Source organism: Amblyraja radiata, chromosome 28 (assembly GCF_010909765.2).
Source record: "Amblyraja radiata isolate CabotCenter1 chromosome 28, sAmbRad1.1.pri, whole genome shotgun sequence".
Lineage (NCBI taxonomy): Eukaryota > Metazoa > Chordata > Chondrichthyes > Rajiformes > Rajidae > Amblyraja > Amblyraja radiata.
The window spans coordinates 30,223,508-30,251,358 of record NC_045983.1 but is presented as its reverse complement, the minus strand read 5'-3'; the positions used below and the strand labels follow the sequence as shown (position 1 = coordinate 30,251,358).

At 41.8% G+C, this 27,851-nt stretch overlaps 1 protein-coding gene and 1 long non-coding RNA gene across 4 annotated transcripts in view; both read left to right on the top strand.

The window, feature by feature from the left end:
• Positions 1–27,851, top strand: part of usp32 (ubiquitin specific peptidase 32) — a 113,888-nt gene that overhangs the window by 13,516 nt on the left and 72,521 nt on the right. The gene's annotated exons all lie outside the window — the stretch shown is intronic.
• On the top strand, positions 1,257–18,058 carry LOC116989059. The gene is made up of 3 exons (XR_004416119.1): positions 1,257–1,267; positions 3,518–3,520; positions 17,976–18,058. It is a non-coding gene; the product is annotated as an uncharacterized LOC116989059 (long non-coding RNA).

Below are 27,851 nucleotides of genomic sequence, written 5' to 3'. Positions count from 1 at the left end.
TAATTCATTATGCTAAAAGGAAAATAAAATTACATATAGGACTGACAAAATTAAACTTCCATTGAATTAAATAAAAATTATAAAAGCATTACTCCAAAAAAAAATCTTGTGCAATAGAAATTAAAACTAAATGCATAGGTAGTTAAGTTTTCTACAAAAGTACATACCTAAAATGTATTAATAACTTGTCCTTAGGAACAGAATTACTTCTGCCAGATCCTCTTTTATTGAAGCCCTTAAATCTGATTTAATTATTTACAATGCAGAGAACAGTCTCTCCACGATGACCTGAGTGGGTGGTATGGCTGTTACTATCATAGCTGCAAATTTTACTATTTCTGGATAAGCAGGGATGACTTCTTGTACTGTAAGTTTAGACGAGCGATCATATTTCTCTACTTTTAAACCACCAAGGAAATCTTGCTTAAATTCCATTAAACATCAAAAGTCTGCCTTCGCAGGTTTAAACGGGAACGAATTGCTCTCGCCTGTTCAATTTTATCTAAATATTTTGCACAATCAGACCCATCATCATTTGAAGAGGATGAGAAGGATTTGGTGCTCCCATCTTCATTTTGTGGTCGTGACTTTTCAGGTAGTAGCCATTTTATCCGAACTGCAACGTCACAGGGCCTCTTTTGCTTCAGCAATTTGATATTCGTTCAACAAGATTCGGTTCATTGGATCTACGTAGACAGCAGCTGACAAGATCTGATTTTCAAGTAGCAGACCCTCTCTCTTCTTCACGACAATACAATTCCTTCAGCAATTAATCCTCCAGCTTTAGATAGGGGAAATATTACAATTTTGCACTCCCATAGGAATGTACCAGGAGTTAAATCCTCTGCTTGCAGCTTTTGGTTACTGCATAAGGGTGAGCAAGCAGAGCTTCTAATTGTGATACCAACCTCCATTGATTTTTAGTCAGGAAGTCACTGGGATTATCAATGTCTTCTAGAAAGGGTTTTAGTTCAAGCAAACGCTTAACCATCATATATGTGCTGCCCCAGAGAGTTGCTTCGTCCAAAATAGCTCCCTTTCCTGCACGTCTCTGGAGGATAGCATCAATTTTAGAGGTCTTGGCTGCTGTGGCTACTTGCCTCCCCTTACCTATCAGAGGAGCTGCGTCGATTTCTTTCAATCCATCTCTTATTGCTGGTTGCAATGTATGTACAGCACAACACATATGTTGGATTAGACAGAGCTGAGATGCCTACTCAAAATATAATCTAAAGTTTCATCATTCTGTTCTATTTCTCCTGTTTCAGTTTCAGAATCTGCATCAAAGATCTCCCTTTCAGTAGTGACTTTTTCTTCTTCAACTTTATTAATCTTTTCTATTGTGCTTATTTGAAGCATTATCAGTGACGATGCATTAACAGTCTTTCTTAATTTCATATCTTTCAAAATTTCTTCCACTAAGTTTTGGAGATAAATGCTCTCATGATGTGCCTTAGTGTCCTTTACTCCTAATGTCTGAGTTACTATTTTATTGTTTTCATCAACAAATCTAGCATTGATGGCAAAATAGTTAACTCTGGCGAGTGGTGGCATCCATTTTAATGACCATGAACTGCCCCTTAAGAGTTTTACAAAGCTTTTCCTTTTCATTCTTGGCTTCTTCAAGTATAAGTTTTCTGATGCTCTCCCTTGCCAGAGAAACTCCTAGTTTCTGCGCCATTTCTCCATTTAGGCCTAGAAAGGCTGTTTGTGAAAATAAAGGTAAGGCTACACCGTTTCTTACAACAAGTTCGATAAGGTGTTTCTTAAACATTTCTGTGGTTATTGTTGTGATCAGTGGTTAAATTTATGTTGAGGTCGGAGTCGGGACTTTTTTACCGACTCCAGCAGCACCAAAATTGCTCCGACTTCGACGATGACTCTGACTCCACAGCCCTGTGAATTACTCCAGCTTTTTGTATCTATCTAAGATCATTGTTGGTTGGGAAAGGTAACAACAAAGCAAAAGAGATAAAATGTAGTCAGAGACGGTAAGACTGATCGGAGAACTGTGGGGTTGGAGAGAGAGAGGGAAAGCAAGGGTTACTTGAAGTTAGATAAGTCAATGTTCATACCGCTGGGGTGTAAGCTGCCCAAGCAAAATATGAGGTGCAGTTCCTCCAATTTGCGCTGGGCCTCACTCTGACAATACAATACAATACAATACAAATTTATTGTCATTTGAGCCCCAGTGAGACTCAAACGAAATTTTGTTTCCACAGCCATACAAACAAAAACAATGTCCTACAGACATACACACAATTAAGTTCACACAAACATCCATCACAGTGAACCCACTGTGATGGAAGGCAAAAGTCTTTTCTCTCCCCTGCTCTCCATGTCTCTCCCGATGTCCAAGCCCCAGGCGGGCGATGATAAGTCCCACGGCCATTTTAGGCCGTGCCGGGCGATTTACGGCCCCGCTCCCGGTCTAGAAGTCTCGAAGTTGGAGCCCCCGGCGGGCGCTGTAATGTCCCATGGCCACGAAGCCGTGCCGGGTGATGTACTTCCCCGCTCCGGGTCGTTCCAAACCCCGCGACACGGGCTGGAGAAGTCGCGTTGCGGGAGCTCCGGGAAGCGGTCTCTCTCTCTCCCCCCGGACCCGCGAGCTCCCGATGTCCCAGTCCACCGGACCTGCGGCTGCGTTGCTGGAGCCTCCGAGCCCCAGGAGTCGAGTCGCAGCAGCGAGTCACCGCCGCTCCCCACGTTCCGAGGCCGGCCAGCCCCACGATGGTGAGTAGTCCGCAGCGCAGTCTCCCGAGCCCCCAGGTCGTTCAGGTTGGAGGCCGCTCCACGGTGCTAGGCCCCAACGACAACGGAGACCCGACAGGGAAAAGGTCGGGTCTCCCGGACAGGGACGAGATTTTAAACGGTTTCCCCCTCCCCCCGCCCCCCACATATACACATTTAAAAACCAGTATTTAAAAAACACCAAACACTACATTTAACTAGACAAAAAATAAAAAAAGACAGACAGGCTGTAGGAGCCGCTGCAACGAGTCGCGCCGCCACCAGGAATGGAGGAGACCCATGACAAAGGTCAGTGTGGGAATGGGAGGGGGAGTTAAAGTATTTAGCAACCGGGAGATCAGGTAGGTTTAGATAGATTGAGCGGAGGTGTTCAAATGTGATTTCGTTTGATGGGGGTGATACTTTTAATTTGAACTTGGCCTTACTGTCCTGAAGTCCCATCTCAAACATCAATAATTTATTTGCCTCCACAAATGGTGCTGGAACCACTGAGTTCCTGCAGCAGTTTATTTTAATGTAAATAGATGTCTTGACCCAAAACGTCACCCATTCCTTCTCTCCAGAGATGCTGCCTATCCCGCTGAGTTACTCCAATTTTTTGTGTCTATCTTTGGAGAAGGGAATGACTGGATCCAGCTGTAGTATGAACGAAGAGAATGAAAAAAATGGGTACAGTTTGAGGTATATGTGGGGGGAAAATATAAGGAACTAGGAAGTTCCTGTTGCGTGAAGACTTCTCCCTAAAATGTGTTAAGATTTTTGTAAGAGGGTGGAGGAAGGGGAAAATTCAAAAAGGGAATAATGATTCTTGTGTATTTTAATTTTATTTCCTTGCAGGAGTTTGTAAATTATTTTACCCTAAATAAAAATTCAATTCAATATTTCTCATTCTACAGTTATGGGATCTGAATTTCAAGCTGAAGATCAGGCATTGAATCAATATTAATATGTACTGATAGATGGGATTTATCATATGACCTTTAATCACAATTGCAGTGTAATATTTCATCCCAGACATCTGGATTAACATCTGGAGTCAGTTGGAATTCTGTGGGTGGATGAAGGTGGGGCATGAGAGTTCACATTATATTATCCAATCTACAAAAGTAGGGGGACAGGACACTATTTTAAAATAGACATTTTATTCTTGACGGGGCCAATTTAAAAAAAGAAATCTTTCAACTATAAAAGATTATGGTTATTTCTCGTTGCTATTCATTAAAATAACTTTTTGTGCACAGATTGGGTCCACTTCAAAAATAATTCAGGGAATGATAAGATACTTTGGGACCTTGAAATCCAACCGGTCCTTCATCTTTTTTGGACTCCCCCATTTAAACCAAAGTCATCCTCCACAGCCATTTCTGTCTTGTAACTTGACATTTATTGAGAGGGATTTAATATTAATTTTGTACGTTCTTTATAGCCAAGATGGGTAATGGTATGCAACGCGAATAAATACATCCTCAAATCTGCGATGAAGGTTTTTTCCAGCATTAATCTCTTATATTCTTCTAGAAGATAGATAAAGAAAGAAATGAGTTCAATGGACAGCCCTGGCATATTTTCAGAATCTAATCATTGTAGTTTACAACTTTGTAGCTGTAATAGGGTTAACCACATCCTGTGACGTGACACATAGTTTTTTTTAATTGCAGTTGTTGGATATTGTGGAGATTTTGGTAGCTTCTTTCTCTTTTCCTTGAGAGAGATACTGTATTGATACCAGGCACTAGCTAGAAAATAAACCACTGAAGTTAGATATCTCTTGATATGAAATGCATTGATTTTTAAAACTTTTGCTGGGGCAATAACATATTTTGAATTGGTTCCTTTAATTACTTTTGCTTAAATTGTAAATGTATTTATATCTGTTATTTGCATTTAATGGCCCTTAATTATATTTCTCGGAGCAATACCCTGTTCAGTTTTTCCGCCTTGTTTATTTTAACTAAGCATGAATGAAGTTGAGAGCTAATATAAAGTTTTGACTCAATGACATAAGTTGGTGCTTATGTAGAGTGTGACTGCACTTCAATTTTGGGATATTTTATAACTGGCCGACCAATTGAGTTCTCGATTTCCATTATTCATGTCTATAAATATTTTATTCTTTTCCTGAAATTCTGAAATTTTGTTGAGTTCTCTGCTTTAGTTGAGACAATTTGTTATTAAAAAATTCTGAACATACATTTATAGACTTGAGAAACTGAATACATTATTCCTGTACTCTGCCACTCTGAGAATATGAATACTGAGAATAAGTAAAATTACTGACTGGAAAGTATCAGCATTGCCCTATTTATAATTCTGTTGCTTTGTATATTATATCACATGCTCTTCCCTCCCCATCTGGAAATGCAAAAGCTCAACATAAAATTAAAGCTAGAATCTAGAAAATTCCTGTCAAAATTCTTGATGATTACATCTAAAAACTATGGGTCTTATTAAACAAGGTATTAATTAGACACAATATAATAATATGAAATGTTAAGGATATTTTAAATATATTAAAATAAATACAGATCAATGTGTTAGCGTGTCATGAAAATATACATTAACTGAATCTCTGCAACTCTTTAGAAAGATGAATTCCAAAGATACTTCAACCCTTTGAAGAAATTCCTTATCTGTCATAAAAGGCCAGCCTCTGATTTTGAAACATTGTCCCCTTGTTCTGGATACCTCAGCAAGAGGAATACAAATTGTGTATCGAGCCTGACAAAGTCTTAAGGGCCTGTCCCACTTGCGTTTCCTTGGCACGCAAATTACGCGACCTTGTGGTCGCGTTGAGGCACGCGGGCATCGTATGGCCGCCCGTGGCAGATCCCACTGAGAAATGCGGAGGGGTATGTAGTTGTGCACGACATCGCGCGGGGCTCCTAAATTTTTGTAGCGAACAAAATCTTCGCGCGCCAACGGCCTGTCGCGGAACTGACGGCCAAAGTGGGACAGGCCCAAGACCCACGTCTCACCTCTAACAGCAGCAGAAGCAGGTAAACGATCGTCGAGCTCGGCCTGGGGCTCACGGCCGTTGCGGTCCGGATCCGCCCCCACTTCTACTCCCAGAGCGGGGCCAAGAAAATTGAAGATAGACACAAAATGCTGGAGTAACTCAGCGGGACCGGCAGCATCTCTGGAGAGAAGGAATGGTTAACGTTTCGGGTCAAGACCCTTCTTTCGGACTGAAGAAGAGTCTCAACCCGAAACATCACCCATTCCTTCTCTCCAGAGATGCTGCCGGTCCCGCTGAGTTACTCCGGCATTTTGCGTCCATCTTCAAATGACGTCACGCGCTCCAGACGGCTGTGCGGTCGAATGAAGTCGCGCGCGACCTTCGCGGGACCGTCGCGGCTCAACGCGACCATGAGGTCGTGTAATTTGCGTGCCAAGGACACGTAAGTGGGACAGGCCCTTTAGACTTTTGTGTGCTTCAGTGAGATCACCTCACATTCTTCTAAACTCAAAAGTATGAGATAGTCTGTTTTCACTCTCCTTGTATGACAATCCTACCTTCCCAGGAATTGATCTGCAGAACCTTTGCTGCACTTGTTTACAAGCGCAATCTCTCCCAAGTAAAAATACTTTTCGTGCACACAGTATGCCCAATGCATCGTGGCTGTAGTTAGCAGAAAACATCAACTCTTGTACTCAATTTCTCTTGCAGTAAAAGTTAACTCACTGTTTGTGTTCCTAATGGCTTGACGAACCTGCAAGTTAAGTTGAAATAAATTGTATACAAAGACATTGGAGTACCTGGATGCCAACACCTTTCAATTTACTTACCTTTTTAAACAAAATAATCTGCCTTTCTATTTTTCTGGCAGTTGATAAATTAATATTTTTACATATTATATTCTCTTTATCACAAGCTTGCCCATTCACCACCTCCACACAGCTCACACCAACACCTAACCTTGTATTATCAGCTAACTTGGATACAATGTGCATAGTCTTCTCATCCAAATTGTTGATACAGATTGTGAACAATTGAGGTCCCATCACCATTCCCTGCAGTATCCTGCTGGTTGCAGCCTCTCTATCTTTTATTCTTTTTTTCCCATCTGTACATGCTAATTCCTGACCGTTTTGTACAACCTCAAACTCACTAACAGATTAGTCAAACAATATTTCCTTTTATAAATCCATGTTGATTGTGCCCAAATATCATTTTCAAACGGCTGGAATACCATTATATTAGGATCAGAATGTAGGTCTTAAATTAAGGTCATATTTGCAATTTACAATCTCTGAAAATTTGGAGAAAAGCCGCTCATCGTTGTTGAATTGCTATGGTCAACAGAACTAAACTGGAGAAGTGAAAGAAAATGGAGGACAAGATTTGGCAGGAAAAATAGGACGAAATATAACAAAACAGTGAGATGTAAAAAATTGAGGGATTTTGTGCTGCTGTGTTATTGTTTCTCTTTTTTTTTCATGCGTTGTGACTTGTGGATATATGAAAAGGAGAAAGCGCAACGATGGTGGAACCAAGCTCATTAGTCAGAGTGACAAAAGTTAGTTTGCAATTGGAATCCTGATATTTGCATAATCTGCAAACATGTCATTCTGGAGGGAGAAGATTGATGGTGCAAATGACCGAACTTTATGCCCTTGGGCATTACATGGATCCTCACGAGATGACACAAAAAAACTTCAAAAGTGAGCTTGGTAATGTTCCAGTGAGAAGTTAGGCATCATAATTTCATGCATCAATCGGGTTGATGAAGAATGGGCTAAAATGGCTAAGCTTCAGCAAAGTCACCCCTGTGTTTTTGTTTACCTTGTGCAAAAGTGAATTGATAAAAGAACGTAGCAATCAAGTGGAGGGAAAAACTATGTGTGAACATTTGGGTCAGGTGCTGCATCAGGACTAGATCATCAGGATCTTGCATCAGCTGCAAGCTCCACTTTTCAAATTATGTTTCATCCTTGATTTTAATTGCCTTACCATTGATGGCCTAATCTTCAACTGGTTAGACACTAATCTCTGAAATTCTCTTCTCCAAGCCTCATCTTTCTACCTCTGTCTCCTTTGGGCTTCCCTCAAACATCTATTAAGCAAGTCTGTCATCCTAGTATTTGACATGGTGAAAAATCTTGTTTGACAATGGTCTCAGAAGTACAAATGGGTCATTTATCTGTATAAAAGCTCTATACATACTAATTTGGCTTTATTTTACTTATTGTAGTGGCTGGATACTTTCTGAATGTTTTATTTTTCTAATTCAGTAAGGAATAAACTCTTGTTTGGAAACGGGAATCCTGGAAGCTCTAGATTAATATTGTTGTTGACAATAGGGTAGCTCTTTAAAATTGTGGTTAGGAAAAAGTAGAAAATAAAGCTTTTTGTTTAATGCTGTAACACAATTGTGAAGAGGAACATGTGCAATGCATGTGCCTAGTACTGAATCAAGTTCTGTTATGTAAAAGGTTTTTGAGTAGAAGGTGACACTCCTGGAAATGGTTCAAGTGTTATTTCATCCTGTACTTCCATTTACTGATATTTATTGTATACACTTGGCCCGTTTCCTGCAAATTAAGAGTTTCAAACAGTTAAATGAAGTGAATTACAGGATAGTTACGTATGAAGCACCAAGCTATTCAACTGCTAAGGGAGTGCTTCATGGATTGCTGTGGTCGCATGTGAATGGTGATATTTTTAGTCATGCATATCTGAAAAGCTTTTATCACTGATATTTTGAATTGTCTGGGTTAGTGGCTGTAAAAAGCTGCAGCGCGCAAGTGTTTCACAGTTCCAGTACATATGACCAGTAAACATACTTTGTTTACTGTTCATATTGTGATCCTGTCTCTCACAATATCTTCATCTTGTAAAGGGATTGTGGGTGCCTTTTGCACAAGGTCAGGCATCTCTTTGGGGACATTTAGTTGGACAGTTGAAAAGATTATGAAACAAACATCTAAAAATAATCCTGTAGCTTCAGGAGGTCAAAAGTGAATGATTTTAAAATAGTAGACCTCAGAGTGTAAGGCTTTAACAAGCACAACTTTATCTAAGCTATGAATAAATGTCCTGTCCCAATCATCACTATAAATGTTTTCCAGAGATGCTGCCTGACCTGCTGAACTACTCCAGTACTTTGTGTCTTTATTTTTATACACCAGCATCTGCAGTTCCTTGTTTCTCTATCTATGCTTTGTCCCGCAAGGTTTCTGTAGAATGCAGTCATTGTGAGACCCTTGGTGGCCAGTGAGTAACTACAAGTACCCCTCTGTTCTACATCAGGCTTGCACTTTTTTTGCTATGTAATGTGGGAAGCTTCAGCAATCTATCATAAAGTAATCCCACTAACGAATTTAATTTCTTATGTAGCTCATATAAGATAAGAATGTGTGCACCTGTAGCTGATGCATATGTAACTTGTGTTCATTTCCCTATTAATTCCTCACTTGCTATCGCTAGATGTTAGCAGAAGGTTATTTGTGCTAAGCATCTCTTTAAGAATCCCCAGAGCCTCTGGTGTGCGTGCTAATTCTTGTGGAATCAGGTGCACTTTGAGTGTGTGTGAAGTACGGCTTTCTCTTTCCTTTCTGTAAGGAATATTGTTTTGTGAGAATCTTACTTGGGGACCTGAACATGTAGCGCGCTTTAACTGTTTTGTGCACATCAGAAGGTTGACATAGAACCGTGCTGCATTTAGGAAAGTATGTCAGCATGTGCTGGGAAGAAAAGCAAAAACAAATTTACTTACTAGATTGGCACAGAACTGTTGGGTTCTCACGCGCCCATTTTCTTCATGGATAAACCCAAACAATTTATGACGGTTTGTGGAGATTGAGGGCACAGGTTTGTTGTTCTTTGTATGTTTATATCAAATATATAAGTGTGTTTGAAAATTTGATTTTTAATAAAGGATGTTCCATTTTTGTCAGAGGTCGTGTCTTTCCATTTGTTACTTCAGCATTCCTTCAGTTTTCCTTTGCGTACATTTCTGAGCAAATATTTGAAGGATTTTTAAACATGGATCAAGACTCTCCAGTAGAGAGCTTAAATTAGTCTTTCCCAATCGATCCACTTTGAGAGTTACATTCGGGCTTCAGAAAAGCACCTAAGCACACAGTGCTGGATCTTAGTGCCAAACTGCAGCATTCAGTTGTGGACAGCTCCTTGTGCTGCAAGACCTGCCTTAAATAACTTTCTAAACATAGTCTTGTCAGCTCTCAGATCAGATAAATTCTCGTGTGCACACTACGTTATGCTTTTCAAGTAAGAGGCAACTTGCTTTCTTTATAATGGGATTTATAGTGTCAAAGTTGTGTTTTGGTTGTCTATTTTTGTTTGTTTGTGTGCATCAGCATCACAGCCACATAGACTCTGACAACACTCAAAACCAAACATATACATAAATTATACCAGACGGTGAAAAGAAAAAAACACGAGTGGAAAACAAGCCCATGGTAAGAAATGGTGTTTTACTGCTGAGGTAGAATCTGATTCGTGCAGGTCGGTTCAAGATCCTGATGGTAGTCGGAAAATAGCTGTTCCTGGGATTAGGCTTCAGGATTCTGTACGTCCTGCCTGATGGTAGTAGCGAGAAGAGGGCATGGCCCAGATGGTGGATATCCTTAATAAATAACCTCCTTGCGACTCCATCACTCTCTGCAGCCTCTCACGCTTCTGGCTGTTCAAAATACTGTACCGGGCCATGATGCAACCAGTTATATATCTAACAGTGCACCAGTGGAAGTTTGTTAGAGTATCTGGTGACATGCTGAATATCTTTAAACCTCTTCGAGGTGCTGGCATGCCTTCTTTGTGATCACATCTGTATGCTAGGCCCTGGCCAGATCCTCCGAGAAATTAGAAGCTTCTGCTTCTAGCTCGTCGCTGCTATAGACCCATCAATGAAAATGGCACGTGGTCTCCCAACTTCCCCTTTCTGATGTCAGTGATTTGATCATTGGTTTTGTTGATATCGAGGTGGCTGTTGCGGCATCACTCAACTAGGTGTTCTGTCTCCTGCATGCAGATTCATCCAGTCACGGTAATGTTGGCAAATTTATAGATGGGGTTGTAGCTATGCTTAGCCACACACTCATGGGTGTAAAGAGAGTAGAGCAGGGGAATAAGCATCTGCCTTGAGGCGCATCTGAGTTGATGGTCACTGAGGGGGAGATGTTTTCAATCTACTGCTGATGAAGTCAAGGATCCAGTTGCCAAGGGAGGTACTGTGACCCAAGTCTTGGAGCTTGACGATGGGTTTGAAGGGGATGCTCGTGTTGAATGCCAAATTGCTTGATGTACGTGTTCCTGTTATCCAGATATTCCAAAGCAGAGTGGAGAGCCAGTGAAATAGCATCTGCTGTTGATCGGTTGTGGCAAAAGACTCATTGAAATGATGCAGACCATTTCTGAGGCTGTGGTTGATCTGCGCCACAACCAACCTCTTGAAGCATTGGATGCAAGTACTACAAAACAGTACTAATTGAGGCACACTTTTTTTGACTGAGCTGACACCAACACTCATGAGTGATGGATGCTCTTTTGAAGTAGGTGGGGGCTGCAGAAGCAAGGAAAAAATGAAGATATCCTTGCATACTCCAGCCAGTTATTCCGCACAGGTCTTTAGCATTTGCCCAGGTACAGTGTCTGGCAAGTTGTATAGGAACCTGAGTGATAACTCCTTCACACTAAGAGGGTGGTGGGTGTATGGAATGAGCTGCCAGTTGGAGGTAGTTGAAGCAGGACGTTTAAAAAACATTTAGACGGGTACATGGATAGGACGGGTTTAGAAGGATATGAGCCAGGTGGGACAAGTTGGGCCAACGGGCCTGTTTCCATGCTCTATGACTGTATCATAATTTCTAAATGACACAGATCTAGACCTCAGCAGATTACGACTCTCATGGTTGATTTTAAAGCTGCATTGGCAGTCTTGGAAGACCTCTTAATTGCTGCTATGAGCAGCATTTCCCAAGGAACGGAATGTGAACTTATTTTAATTTTAAAAACCACAGCATGAATCTTTAGTGTTTCCGTCAAATTAAATGGTAGAATGGTCATGTTTAATACCTTGTGCAATGACTGATTTAATAGTTGCATAGCATGTTTTCAATAACCGATTAGCTTCAAACTACACATTAATAGATTGCATGCTCCTTTCTCATTTTTTTGTGTTCCTTATGCCACTTAAAGTCACGAGTAGTGGAATGTATCATGGTTTTCATGAAACCATCTGCTAAAATGCATCTGAAGAGCATTAACCGGAGGCAAATGGAAGCATTTGTCTTCTGCAGCTGCTAAAATGCTGAAGGCCCACAGTGTTTTGACATAAATGTCTTGGTGTTTCATTCTGCTATTATTTGCATATTATACCAATTAGAAAACTGAAGGTACACAGTTTGTCCAGGCATATCCGTTTTATTTGGATGCAGGATCATACCAAGACCATTAAATATAGATCCTCAAGCAATGAGTTGGTATTTCAGTCACATTACAGTGGGATTGGTTACCAGAGGAAGGAAGCCTCACCAAGTGATAAGAGGGTCTAGAGGAGGTTTACGTTAACAAATGATGAGTGTTTGAAGGCACTGGGCCTCTACCCACTGGAGTTTAGAAGGATGAGGGGGTACCACATTGAAACTTAACAAATAGTGAAAGGCCTGGATAGAGTGAATGTGGAGAGGATGTTTCCATGAGTGGGAGAGCCTAGGCCAAGAGGCCATAGCCTCAGAAAAGTGGTGATGAATCTGTGGAATTCATTGCCACAGATGGCTGTACAGCCCAAGTCAATGCGAGGCACGAAATTAACGGTTGCCCGGGTGCCAATGGCCACCTGAAGTCCTGCCGGGCAACCTAAAAGCCGAGTCATTTTGCCCGGCTTGGCAAGCGAAGGAAAGCTTGGCTGATGTGGACAGCGGACAGCCTGATGCAAACTGTGCCGGCGTTTCTCAGAGAGCTCCTGCCTTATCCTTGTTCCCTGCCTTGCCCTGTGGAGTTGCTGCTTGTTTGTGAACCAGCGGCTCAGGCAGCGGATTGGCGCTCGACACCGCTGCAAATTGTTCTGTTGCTGTTGTTCCCTTAAAGGGCCTGTCCCACTATGCGTTTTATTTATTTATTTATTTTTGGCGACTGTGGAGCGTCAATGACGGTTTTAAAGGGCGTCAGTCACTGACGCTCCGCAGTTGCCGAAAAAAATCGCAAAGTGGGACGGGCCCTTTAAGGGAACAAAAGCAACAGAACTATTTGCACCGGTGTCGAGCACCTGAGCCGCTTCTTCTCTTCTTCCTTCAGGATTCAGTGAGTGTAGACTGAACTCTCCCCTCCACCGCCCTCTTCCCCCCTCTCGCCTCCATCCCTCCTTCTCCACTCCCCCCCACCTTCCCCTCTCCCCCCCTTTTTCCCTTCCCCCCTCTTCTTCCTTTCCCCCCACTTCCTTCCTTCTCCCCGCTCCACTCTTCTTCCCCTTCTCCACTCCCCCCGCCTCCCCTCACATCCCCTTCTCCAATCCCCCCCCCACCTTTCCCCGACGACCCCATTTGTGGACCCAGCCTGTGACCAGCGATCCCCTGCACACAATCCCACACACGCTAGGGACAATTTATACAAACCTTTGGAGTGCGGGAGGTAACCGTAACCCTAGGTTGATAGGCTTGGTATTTATAAATTGTTCCTAGCATGTGTGGGATTAGTGTGCGGGATAGTGTGCGGGTCGGTGCAGACTCGGTGGGCCTAAGGGCACTGTATCTCTGAGCTAAATGTGTCACAGGGGCCCCAAGGGTTGGACTCGAACCTCCAATATTCTGCACTTAACTGTTGGTCACGAGTTGTCCCAACGAGGTTCCCGAACAGACAGGTGTTAAATCTTCTGTGCTTGCAGGGAAGGGTACCTGGGGAGGGGGTGGTTTGGTTGGGAAGGGGATGAGTTAACCAGAGAGTTGCGGAGAGAACAGTCTCTGCAGAAAGCGGAAAGGGGTGGAGATTGGAAAATCTGCCTAGTGGTGGGATCCCGTTGGAGGTGGGGATAATTTTGGAGGATTATGTGTTGTATGCGATGGCTGATGGAGTCGGAGGCAAGGACTAGGGAAACTCTATCTTTGTTGTGACTAGGGGGAGGGGGAACAAGGGCAGTGCTGAGGGGTACCGAGGAGACACGAGTGAGGACCTCATCTATGGTGGGAGAGGGAAAAGGGAAACCCCGTTCCCTAAAGAATGTAGACATCTCGGATGTTCTGGTATGGAACATCTCATCTTGGGCGCAGATGCAGTGTAGACTGAGGAATTGGGAGTTGGGGATAGAATCCTTGCAGGAAGGAGGGTGGGATGAAGTGTAGTCGAGATAGTTGTGGGAGTCAGCGGGTTTGTAATGGATGTCGGTCAATAGTAAATTTCTTGTGATGGAGACTGCAATCAAAAAAGGGGAGGATGGTGTCGGAGATGGTCCAAGTAAATTTGAGTGCAGGATGAAAATTGGTGAAGTTGAAGTCCATGAGTTCTGCATGTGTGCAAGAGGTAAAAAACATAGAAAATAGGTGCAGGAGGGAGCCATTTGGCCCTTCGAGCCAGCACTGCCATTGTGATCATGGCTGATCATCCACAATCAGTCACCTGTGCCTGCCTTCTCCCCATATCGCTTGATTCCGCTAGCCCCTAGAGCTCCAGGGTAGTACCGATGCAGTCATCAATGTAACGGAGATAAAGTTTGGGGATAGGGCCAGTGTACGCCTGGAATAGGGATTGTTCGACGTACCCTACAAAGAGGCAGGCGTAGCTGGGGCCCATACGGGTGCCCATAGCTAAGCCTTGGACTTGGAGGAAGTGTGAGTAGTCAAAGAAGTTGTTGAGGGTGAGGACCAGCTCCGCTAGGCGTGGTAGAGTGTGTGTAGAGGGAAATTGGATGGTTCTGCGGTCGAGGAAGAAACGGAGGGTTTTAAGGCCTTCCTGGTGGGGCGTGGAGGTGTAGAGTGAATTAACCTGCATCGTCAAGATGAGGGAGCGGGGGCTCGGAAAGCAGAAGTCATTAAAAAGACGAAGGGCATGCGACGTATCTTGGACATCAGTCGGGAGAGATTGGACCAGGGGGGATAGGATGTAGTCAAGGTACGTGGAAATCATTTCCGTGGGGCAGGAGCAGGCAGAAACAATGGGTCTGCCAGGGCAGTTGTGTTTGTGGATTTTGGGGAGGAGGTAAAAACGGGCTGTGCAGGGCTGGGAAACGATAAGGTTGGAGGCTGTGGGAGGTAGACAGCCAGTAGTGATGAAATCAGGAATGGTGTTTGAGCTCATCTGTGGGATCATGGTCCAACGATAACGATTATCCATTGGGTGGCGCCACCGCAGTGGCTGCCTCGCAAGCAGCTCGTTTGTCCTTTCACCCTTGTTATTTTTAGCGCTTTTAAATATGTTTTAATGTTTCTCAGTATGTCTTATGTGGGGGGGAGTAGGGGGAAACCGTTTTTCAGTCACTTACTTGGACGAAGATGCGTCTGTTCTTCGTGTCGCATCTTCGCCCACTCGCGGCCTACCAACTGGATTGGTGCGGCCCTTCCTACCGGAGACCAGCCAGAATTTCAGCAACAGGTGCTGTGCTGAATTACCATCTGGGATCCTGTCGAGGATCGCCAGTGTTTTAGCTCCGTCCAGTGGGGCCTGCTGACGTTAACATCGTGGAGCTGTGGTCTGCAGAGCTTCTAGCCACGGGCGCGATGCTGACTTTAACACCGTGGAGGCCTGGGATCTTTTGCCGAGGATCGCCAGTGTTGGAGCTCCGTCCAGTGGGGCCTGTGGACTTTGGAAGCCGCGGTCTCCAGTAAGAAGCGGCCGATTTGGAAACTCCAAACCGCTGATTGTGTTCCTCCGTTCCGATGCAGAGTAGGGTTTTTTTTGCCCAGAGTAGAGGAACTATGAATCAAAGGATGAGTTTAAGGTGAGAGGGGAATTATGTAATAGGAACCCAAGAGGCAACCTTCATACAGAGGGGGGTGGGTTCATGGAATCAGCAGCCAGAGAAGGTAGCTGGGGTGGGTTCATGGAATCAGCAGCCAGAGAAGGTAGCTGGGGTGGGTTTATAACAACATTTAAAATACATTTGGACAGGTACATGGATAGGAAAGGTTTAGAGGGATATGTTCCAAGCGAACAGGTGGGAATAGTGTGGATGGGGCATTTTGGTCAGCATTGTTAAGTTGGGCCGAAGGGCCTGTTTCCACGTTCTATGATTCTATCTATCTGGTCCAGAATGATGACTATAAATTGACATGAGAGCAAAGTTCGTTGGTGCAATGGATCAGGCATTGCATAACTAAACTGATTTTCCTCCATATCTTTAATTTCTGTATTGAGAGCACTGTGTTCACTGATCGCTGTAATTCATTGAAGAAGGGACTCAACCCAAAGCGTCGCCTGTCTGTGTTCTCCAGACATTCTGCCTGACCTACGGAGTTACTCCGGCACTTTGTGTCCTTTTGTGTATTAACCAGCATCTGCAGTGCTTTGATTCTGCATTGTACTAAGGAAGTGTTTGGAGTGTGAGCGTGTTACTTTTTTCAATGAGAAGCAAGAGTGCTGGTGACTATAAATGTTATGGTAAGTTGAGGGACAGAAGTTAGATCACAATTTTGAAAGTGCAGTAGTTCGGTGAATTGAAAGAACCTATACAGGGAAAAGCAAAACTGATTTTAAGTGGGAGTTGATCATGTTTAACCACTTATTCAACTTTCTCTTGGTAAACCGATTTTAAAATAGGGTTTGTTTTCTTTTTCAGCATCACCTAATAATTTTTTCACTTGTTTGTCTGACGTGTTTGTATTTGCAAATCAGTTCCTTCTCCCACTGCCAGCTATCTGTTTACCTTGGTAAACAAACAGGTAAGTAGTGAGACAATTACTAGGTGATATGGAAAAGTAAACACAACACAATTTTAAAATCTGTTTCCTGAGTGAAGTAGAAAAGATAGTTGATCAAAATTATTATCAACTTTAACTTTAAATTCTCTTCCCATTTTCAAAACCATTGTTTTCCCTGTATAGGTTCTCCCATTCAACTAACTGTTTGATTGTTATATCTAACTTAGATAACTTGGATCATATTTAGGATAATTGCAGGTAGCATAGCTAAGAATTTTCTTGTAAGAATTTAATGGCTCAATGGGCCATCTCATGTTTCCACCCCAGTATTTTTAATCTATTTATAACCATATTCTTTCCATTAAGATAACGTGGAGTCCATTAATTCCATAGTCCCAAGATCACGTGCCTTAATGAAACCCTTCAATGGTCTTGATATCCAAGAAGTGCTTCGAGAGTGGTTATAACTCGCATTAAATCCAGCCTACCAGGCAGACTGATCCATTACATTTCACCTATCGCCACAATATTTCAATGGCTGATGCTATCTCCCTGGCCCTACACTCATCCCTGGAACACCTGGATAAGAAGGACACCTACGGCAGACCCCTATTCATAAATTACAGCTCTGCTTTCAATACCATTAAGCTCATCTCCAAACCCGTGGAACGTGGGAGATCCCCTCTGCAACTGGATCCTCGACTTCCTGACCAACAGACCTCAATCAGTGAGGAAAAGGTGATAAATAATCCTCTAGTGCAATCCTCAACACCGGTGCCCTGCAAGCATGTGTTCTCAGCCCCTTATTGTACTCCTTATACACTCACGACTGTGCATCCAAATGCCAATCCAACTCTATTTACAAGTTGACAGATGAGATCACTGTAGTGGACCGGATGTCAAATAGATTGAGAACCTCGTAACCTGGTGCCAAGACGACAACCTCTCCCTCAATGTCAGCCAGACAAAGGAGATTGTGATTGGCTTAAGGAAGTGAAGCATTGCAATGGCCCCAGTATACATTGATGGCAATAAAGTCGAGATGGTCAAAGGCTTCGAGTTCTTAAGGAGTAAATATCACGTAATTTGTCCTGGACCAGCCTCATCGAAGCAATGGCCAAGAAGCACGGCAATGCCTTTACTTCCTTAGAAGGCTTAGGAAGTTTGGCTTGTCAAATCACCATATGGTATAGGAATAGCTCCATCCAAGAACGTAAGAAATTGCAGAGAGTTGTGAACTTGGCCTGTGCAATCACGCAACCTGTTCTCCCTTCCAATGACACCATCTGTACTTCACACTGCCTCAGCAAGGCCACCAACATAATCAAGGACCAGTCTTGCCCCAATCACACCTTCTCACTTCCCATCGGGCAAGAGGTACAGAAGCTTGAACATGCACCTCCAGGTTTGGGGAGAGTTTCTTCCCGGCTATTAGCGGGCAACTGAACCATCTTCTCACCAGCTAGAGTGTGGTCCTGACCTCAAACCTACCTCACTGGAGACCTTTGAAACCTGCAATTGGACTTTATCTTCCACTTTTAAATGTTGTACCCTTTATCCTTTATCAGTACACTGGATGGCTTGATTGCAATCACGTATAGTCTTTTCTTTGACCTGAAAGCACGCTACAAAAAGCTTTTGACTATACCTCGGTACGCATGACAATAAATTAAATTTAACAAAAAAATTAAACTAAATCTTAAATGATTTGGTTCTCTGAAAGTTATTAAATAATGTTAAAATTGTATGCGATTATTTCCTCGATAGTCTTTGTCCAAGATATTGATAATGTCTTAAAGAGTTCTACTGTTTATGACTGAAACCTATTTATTTTTGAAACTATGATCCGCACATATGTCTTCATGCTCTTTCAACGTATGTCAATAACATTTTCATAGAATACTTTTGAACATATTCCATTTAGTGATGGATTTAATTTATTCGCTGATTAAATGGCTTAGAGAAATTTACTTTGTCGATGAGCATGTTTCTGCTATGTTATGTGAAGAGTAGAAGACTGCAGGAACCGGAGGAGTTACGTTTAGTTAACAAGGCTACTCTGAAGCACATTGACTCCATCTGCCCCTTGCACAGTTACTGACTCAGTTGGAGAGCAACAATGAGAATTTTTAAATTAACAATTTCATATTCAACTGTGGGTTACTGGCAAATACAGCATTGTTGGGTAAGGCCAGATTAGATCAAAAAACTGTTTTGAAGAACAAGTTACTAGCAACGAGCCTTTGGATAAGTGGATAAGATGGAAGATGAGAGGCTAGACGGGAGGCACTCAGATGAACCCTGTGCTCATTTTGGATTAATCTTCCCTATGGAAAACAAAGTAACATCCAAGGCATGGCTGTAAATTGGGAGGGAGGGAGGAGGAAATGGGTTTGATTCTCATTACCCTGGGAAGTGGCAGTGCAGAAACTGTTGGTACTGCAGGATGGCAAGTTTCTCAGTCCTATTGGACCTCATTCCAGGAACTTGAAAGAAGAGTCTGGTAGATAATTGATCATTTAGTTTTAATTTTCCAAATTTTCCTTGATTCAGGGAAAATTTCCTCTGATTGGAAAATGGAAAATGTCATCCCGTTCATGTAAAAAAGGAGGGAGAGGCAAAGCAGGAATCTATAGGCCAGTTAATTTAACATCTGTCATAAAGAAAATGCAGCAATTATTAAAGACGACAGCTGGCACAAAACTATTCACGGTAATCAGGCAAAATCAATGTAGTTTTGTGGAAGGGGTATTGTTTTCCCGTTCAATTGGAGTTCTTGGCCTCTGAGAAAGATAGTATTAAGCTGGAAAGTGTGCAGAAAAGATTCACGAGAATGTTGGCAAAACTCGAGTGATTGGGCTATAGGGTGAAGTAGGGCAAGATTATACTTTATTCCTTGAAGGGAAGGTGACTGAGTGATGATCTTCGAGGTGTATAAAATCATAAGGGGCATAAAAAGGATGAATGCACAACGTTTTTCTTTCTTAGTGCAGGGGAATCAAGAATTGGAGAGCATAGGATTAAGGTGAGAACGAAAAGTTGTAATTGGAATCTTGAGTGGCACGTTTCTCACACAGAAGGTGCTACAAATGTGGCGTGAACTGCCAGAGGAAGTAGTTAAGACAGGTACAGTAACAACACTTAATGCATTTGGACAGGTACATGATAGGAAAGATTGAGGGATTATGGATGAGTCATGGGAAAATGGGACTGGCCTAGATGGGCATTTAGATTAGCATGGACGAGTTGGGCTGAAGTGCCTGCAGCCATGCTGTATGATGCATGACTATTGGCTTCCGATTTACCAGGGCTCATTATTGCCATTGCCTGGCAATTGCTGTCAAGTGGAGACATTTCTATCATCCCTGAAGTATTTGTCTACCATAAGCAGGAGAAATAAAATCTAGCCAACTCTACCACTCAACCAGTGAATGTTTAATTATCTGTAACTTGCTCAGTTTCATCTACGTTTGAACTTGTGCTGAAACGAGTTTGCAAAAATAAAACGCAATGCTTTCATTAATGTAGCATTGGGTGGCAGTAGCAGACTCTGGAAATCATTGGGTCAACCCCAGTTCCTTAAAGAGCAGTCATGGCATTTAATGGGAAGAAGTGGTGTGTATTTTGTGAATGTGGTCAGAAGTGGAAATGTGCTGACGTTTTGTACCGTGTTAACTTCATTTGCTCATAGATTGCAAATGGAATTTGTGTCAAGTTGCCATGACTGCTCTTTAAGGAATTTGTGTCAAGAGTCAGATGACATTCAGGCATGGGCTGTTAAGTGCAAAGTAATGTCTGTGCTTATTAAGTACCAGGCAATGACTATCTTTCTAACAAGAATGTCTATCCATCTACCCTTGAACATTCAATGGTATTGCCATTATCACATTCAACATCTAGGGCCACCATTGACCAGGAACCTAATTGGACAGGTACATAACTGCACGTAACTGCCATGACTACAAGAGCATGTGTGGGACTGAGTATCTTGTGACAAGTGACTCGACTCCCAGCGGCTAAAAACTTTCCATTGTTGACAAGTCTGAAGTTGAGTGATTATGGAATACATTCCAACTGCTTGTATAAATGGCGCTCCAATAAGATGCAAGAAGATTTTCTCCAGCTACCACAAAATAAACAGCTTGATTAGGACCTAATTTACTAAACTAAATATTCACACATCTCACCTCTAGCATATAATGGCTACATACATAGCCAAGTCTAACAAAATACGGTGCAATTATGTGGGTATTTCATTAGCGCTCTCTGAAATCTTGACCAGTGCTATCAGAGGACAAAGGCTTCAGGCACATTTGAACCCTATCTGTTCTCTTCTGTGATGCAGGCCATGTTGATCGGGAATTTTATCGGCATTGCGTGGTCTGAAACTTGAAGATCTCTCTCAAAAGCATTGTTAGAATATTTGAAGGACTACTGCAGTTCAAGTGGTGGCTTATTAACACACTGAATGCAGTTAGAATTGGACAATAAATGTTACGCTTACTGGCAACATTCAGATTTGAAAAAGTCTCATTAGAAAAATAGATTTTGGATTTTTATTCAAATTTTTATGTAATACCTGTTAATCGTAGTTTACCGAAAAAACACACTTTCTCTTGAAAAAAACGTTGATTTGGGAATCTGAATGTTGTCCACATCTAACTTCCTCAGGGCGGTAATGAGCCACCACCTTAAACTGCGGAACATTTTCAAATATTTTAACAATGCTTTGGCCATCTACAGATGTCCATCTAAAGAAAGAATGCTTTCGACATGTATAATTGTAATCTTATTGGTAAAAAAATTATGCAAGGCATTTTAATTTGAATACAGATTTCTGCATAGCCTGAATTAGTTGCATTTCTGAAATCCTTGCAATTTTTTAATGAAGTCCCACAAAGGAATTTGTGTTTTGAGCAAAAGATTGCTAGAAAGGAAAATATTGCAAACGACAACTTTGAAAGAACTATAAATGCTCATCAAGACTTTGGCTAGATGCGAGGGAAAACGTCAACAATCAATAATTTGGGTATCTGGGCTTTGAGGTAAGGGTCAAAAAGCTAAAATTCTGACTGCTGTTGCTTTTCATTAATTGCTCCATGGGCTGCAATTTTCAATTGTTCTATTTTCATGTAATTGTGATTTAGATGGGAGTTATTCAATATGTGGGATGGGCACTTGTTTTGCAGAGATCTCAAACAATGGTCAATTCATTGCAATGTTTTATTAGTAAGAGATTCCCCCCCCCCCCCCCCCCCCCCCCATCCCCTCGTGTTCGTAACCTTCTGGAAAATCTGGATTAGGCAGAGCTTTATAAATAAAAATAATCAGGATGCAGGACATCAGACAGGCTGCAGAGTAAACAATATTTATGTTAATACATGCTTTCTGATATGCACGACCATATGTGGAAATTTTGTTCTAATGATGGAACTTCTGATTGCCTACTCGTTGAATTGGTAAAGAACCTTAGACATTGAAGGACTTCTGGTGCATAAAACAAGATTAGATCCAGATTGTAAAAGGATATTGATCTACTATTGACTCATGCTACTGTAGGATAGTGGGAATTGAAGTCTGTTATTACAGATCACTTGAGGTGAGGATCATTACGGAGGGTATCTGAGGGATATTTGAATCATTTGGAGGTCATTATAGGTCTGCTATATGTGTAACAATGACGATAAAAATAAATCCAAAAATACGATCAAATCTAAACATTTGAAAGTGCTAGCCAGTTGAAAATGAGCATTGGAAACTGGGCAGTGAGGATTAAAGCTATGGAGAATGAAAAGAAGGCTGCAAAGAAGGAAAAACAGTATAAAGTGGAAGAGAAGAGAGGCTGTAACATCATACAACTTTGAAGAGAGACTACGAGAGTCAAGAAATCAATTTGGTTAGTGGAACAGAACTGAAATCTGGTTAAAATTGTATCAATGCCCCCTTGAGTCCATCCTCTCCCCAAAAAGGTCTGTATTTTGTACGTAGTAACCTGCAGGTTAGTATGTCGCGGCATCCTCCCCCTCTTCACCCTCCCTCTTCTCCCCTTGCCTCCTCCACACCCGGCTTCACCTCTCCCTCCCTCTCCTTTCCCCTACCCTCAGTCACTCCCTCTCACCCTTCATAACCCCTCTCCCCTCCCTACCCCCCTGACCCGTTGGGCCCCTTTTCCCAAAGCAACCCTTTTCCCAAAGCAACCCTTTTCCACCACTCGCCCGTTCCCCCAACGCAACCGGTGGGGGGAGGGGAGGGTGCAGTCAGCGCTTCCTCGAGCCAATGAATGGACTCGACATTTGGGTCGGCGTCGGCACTCCCTTGAGCCAATAAATCCTTCCCATGGGGGGGGGGGGGGTGCAGGCAAAAATCTCACTCTCTCCTTACTCCCCTTGATGCTGCTGATCCCATTGTCTCTCTGTCACCTCTCCCTCCTCTCCTTTTCCCTTCCCTCAGTCACTCCCTCGCTCACCTCTCCCCTTTCGCACTCCCCCCACTAAAGTAAGTAAGTAAGTTTATTGGCCAAGTATTCACATACAAGGAATTTGCCTTGGTGCTCCGCCCATGTTTAAAGACAATGTTTAAATAACATTTCTTCTCCTCCCATCCCCCACTCCGTCAACTCTCACAGCTTCTGTATTGGACGACTGTGAGATGCCATTGTGACAAAATCACTGGAAGCTGCTAGAAAAGTCTCCCACTCACAGACAGTTATTATTTTCAAAGTTGGCTTTTTTTAAACTTTAAATATAAATAACATGAAATATAACACCAAATGTGAAGAAACTTGATACTAACAATCACGGGAAAAAGCTGAGTAAGATTCTGCAACAAATTTCGCGCTAGTGTGTACCGTTTTGGTGTAGTTCCTTGATCTCACAGACAGACAGTCAAACAAGACAAGACTTTTGATAGTATATATCGTTAATTCTCAACTATTGTAAAAATCATTCAACTTTGAACAAATTATAATTTAAATCTGTTAAAATGTACGTCTTTTATAACCAGAGGTTTTTAATTGGTAATTGGAGCTTTGACAGATTAAACATTCAGCAACACCGGAAATTGGAGGAACAGCACCTCAGATGCATCCTGGTGGCATGAACATTGAATTCTCACAATTTTGTTAGCCCTTGCTGTCTCCTCCCCTTCCTACCTCTCCCTCAGCCCTCGGGCTCCTCCTCCTCCTCCTCCTTTTTCCTTTCTTCTCCCGGCCTCCCCCCACCCCCCCCCCATCAGTCTGAAGAAAGGTTTCGGCCCGAAACGTTGCCTATTTCCTTCGCTCCATGGATGCTGCTGCACCCGCTGAGTTTCTCAAGCATTTTTGTGTACCTTCGATTTTCCAGCATCTGCAGTTCCTTCTTAAACATTCAAATGCACTTCTGTGCAGCAAGATTGGATTTTCTGGCGGTTTTACAGTCAGAATGGTTGTAAAACGGTAGAAATGTTCAGCTGCTGAAATGGTTGTTTTAGTGCAGATTGTAGAGGAGGAGCAGGGTGTTGCTGACTTCAGTCTCTGTATTTGTTAATGTAAGAGCTCAAGCATTTCATGTTTGGCTCCTTCCATTATAACAGCGGATGTTATCCTCGCATATTCTTGACTTAAGTATTAGTGAGATACTCCACAAGATCGTTGCAGACTATCAAATTCAGTTTCTTTGAAGAATATGGTGTATACTCCTTTTTAATCTTTTTTCTTTTGAAAAGCAATTTTCTTTCCACTTATCTCACCCTTCCCAAGAGATTCCCATGCAGTCTCTCAAATGTACTTAAACATTTTCTTTGTAGGTTAGTAAATGTATAACCTATTCATAATTGTTACTGAATAGGATAGCGATTTAAGCTGAAATGTTTGATACAATGATCTCTTGTTTTCGGCTACAGACAAGCCTGTTAAGAATTCTTTCAGGCATTCAAGCTAGTGGATGTGCAAATAAATGCTAGTTTTTCATTAATAGTGGAGCTCTTAGAACATTTGACAATTATAAACCAATCTAAATTTCCAGGTTCTAGAGACTATAAATGGGATAGTTTTGGTGTATTTCCATGCGAGGCTTGCTGACCTTGTCATTGTACTTGAAAGAGGTAACTGCCTTTATTATTGGGAGGGAGTGTGCTATCTTATGTCAATAATAGGTTTATATTTTTGTGATGGTGCATATTGGTGAAATTTGTATCATCACATTTAATGTTTATCCCAAGCCATGTTGGTCAAACACATTCTTGCATGGATTGTTATTTCATCAGGCACTCTGATAATGTACTTAAAGCCAACTTTCATTTAACAAAGTTTAATGCTCTGTCTTAGGAGTTGTTTCTTTAAATAAAAATCTGTTTAACTAGGTGTTGCCTTTGTTATTCTTAATCTTTTCTCAAAAATGAAATGATTAACTTTATGTCGATAACTTTATCAAATTTCAAGATTTTGAATATGCTCAGTTGCTCTAACATGTATCTCTTGTGATTTAAGTGCAGGAATTTAATTATATCGAATAATTATCAGGAGCATATTTTCATAATTTCTGAGATCGTAACTGTTATTATGACAAACTCAGAGGGCTGAAGGAACTTTAGACTTTTTAAGACTTTACTTTAGACTTCAAACTTTAGAGATACAGCGCGGAAACAGGGGCTTTGGCCCACCGAGTCCGTGCCAACCAGCGATCACCCCGTACATTAACACTATCCTCTACACTAGTGACAATTTGGAACGTTATCCTAATACACTAGGGGCAAAGTTTGGATGCAGTTTAGGTGAGGGAGAGAATTCAAACTATTGAAAGTGGATATTAAAGTGCATGGACATAAGAAGTAGAAGGAATATTTAGCCAAATAAGCCCTTAAAGCCTGTTCTATTGTTCAATAAAAATCTTGACTGAGCATGCACTGCAAATTTGTATACCTTTCTGATTTTCTTGGAATTTGAAAACTTGTTAATCTCAGTTTGAAAAACTCCAAACTCCATGATCAGCTCTCTGAAATCCAAATCCCTAAGATCATCTGTATAAAGACAATATTTTTTTTATAGGTATAAATGGCTGACCCCTTATCCTGAGAATATGTCCCCTAGTTCTAGCCTCCCTTTCTAAGTGGAAAGACTCTTTTGTCCAATGCTGCTTTTACTCTTGCAAAGTTTTGATTGTGAATGGTGCATTGGTTAGTTGGAAGCTTGTGATAAATTATCATAGTGCTTGATATGAAGGTGTTGCAAAAGTGGAGGCTAGTTGAGCAATGTGACAATTGGATTGAAGCTGGAAATGGCCATGGATCAGCACATTGTTTAGGAAAGAATGGCAGACAAAGAAGACAACACTGATGCATTGTATGATGCTCTGCAAAATTGGGAGAAGAGGGATAGAATGCAATTTCAATAGACAATAGGTGCAGGAGTAGGCCATTCGGCCCTTCGAGCCAGCACCGCCAATCACTGTGATCATGGCTAATCATCCCCAATCAGTACCCCGTTCCTGCCTTCTCCCCATATCCCCTGACTCCGCTATCTTTAAGCGCTCTATCTAACTCTCTTGAAAGTATCCAGAGAATTGGTCTCCACTGCATTCTGAGGCAGAGAATTTTACAGATTCACAACTCTCTGGGTGAAAGTTTTTCCTCATCTCTGTTCTAAATGGCTTACCCCTTATTCTTAAACTTTGGCCCCTGGTTCTGGCCTCCCCCAACATTGAGAACATGTTTCCTGCCTCTAGCGTGTCCAATCCCTTAATAATCTTGTGTTTCAATAAGATTGCCTCTCATCCTTCTAAAAAGCAGTGTATACAAGCCAGTCGCTCCATTCTATCAACATATGACAGTCCTGCCATCCTGGGAATTAACCTACGCTGCACTCCCTCAACAGCAAGAATGTCCTTCCTCAAATTTGGAGACCAAAACTGCACACAATACTCCAGGTGTGGTCTCACTGGGACCCTGTACAACTGCAGAATGACCTCTTTGCTCCTCTACTCAACTACTCTTGTTATGAAGGCCAACATGCCAATAGCTTTTTTCACTGCCTGCTGTACCTGCATGCTTGCCTTCAGTGACTGATGAACAAGGACCCCCAGATCTCTTGGAATAATAAGATGGCAGTACTATTAATTACATGGGGGGGAAATAGCCAAGTGATTGGAATGGGGGCATTAACCGTGGTCCTGAGAGAATTCGGAAATTAGTTGGCAAGAGGTAGTAAAAATAAAAAATAGAGGTGCAAATTTCTGTGAACTGAGCAGTGAGTGGATGATTCAGAAAGAGATATTGTGAAGATTTGGGAGAGATCGGCAGAATGGAGAAGTGAGAGTTGATTGCAGGAAGGGTAGACAGGCGGAGGGAGTGGTTGTGGAAGATGAGACATACCCACAAAGCAGGGGGCAGCCCGTGGGTGTAAAAAAGAGGAAGATGTGGTTCTCCAGTGTGGGTGGGGAAATGTGAATGGAAAGCACACAGAAGCAAATTAATCGCAGAAATATTTTTCAATCTCGATTTTGCAAAAGGAAATCGCTGTTTATGTTGGATGATTTTGAATTAGCATCCCAAATTTTTTTTTAGATGTGATTTGGGTTTTTTTTTGGATGATATATATTGTAGCAATGTTACAAAATTTTGAGATTTTAAAAATCAAGTCTGTAATTTATCCCATCAGATAAAGCATAAAAATAAGTTTAATTTGACATCTAATTCACTTTCATATCTCAAGTATTTAAAAAGTTATGGCCATTTTCATACTCGGAAATGAGCATCTTGTTCCCTATTGATTTTCTATGGACATAACAAAAAAGTTGTGATCGTGAACAGTCAAAAGCCCATAACTTTCTTAAAAATTAAGAGAACTGAATGAAATTTTCAGTTATCATAGATTGAAGCATTCTGAAACAAATATAAAATAATCTTACTTGGATGACCTGAAATTAAAGCATATAATTAGTTAGTTACCTAATTGTAGCTAATTTCAGACTTCAATTACTAGATCTAAACATCTATCCATTTCTTAATAAATGATTAACATTTTTAAATAGCCTAAATGTCCAAATAATATTCACAAATAATTCACAATAAAACATGATTTTTAAATCTCATTTACATTAATTTATAGGCCAAATGGAAGGAATTCAGTGTTCAATTGCTGTAAATAAATGCCCATTTAAATCAGCTTTCCAGTGGGTCCCTGTGGAACGCGCTGGTTTAGAACTTTCACATTGCGGTAGATTTGTGCCTCAAATGCCGAGAAAAATACTGCGCGATATAATGGGCCCAAATTGAGCTACTCGCAATATTAAATTTTGTATAAAAGGATCTTTAGAAGC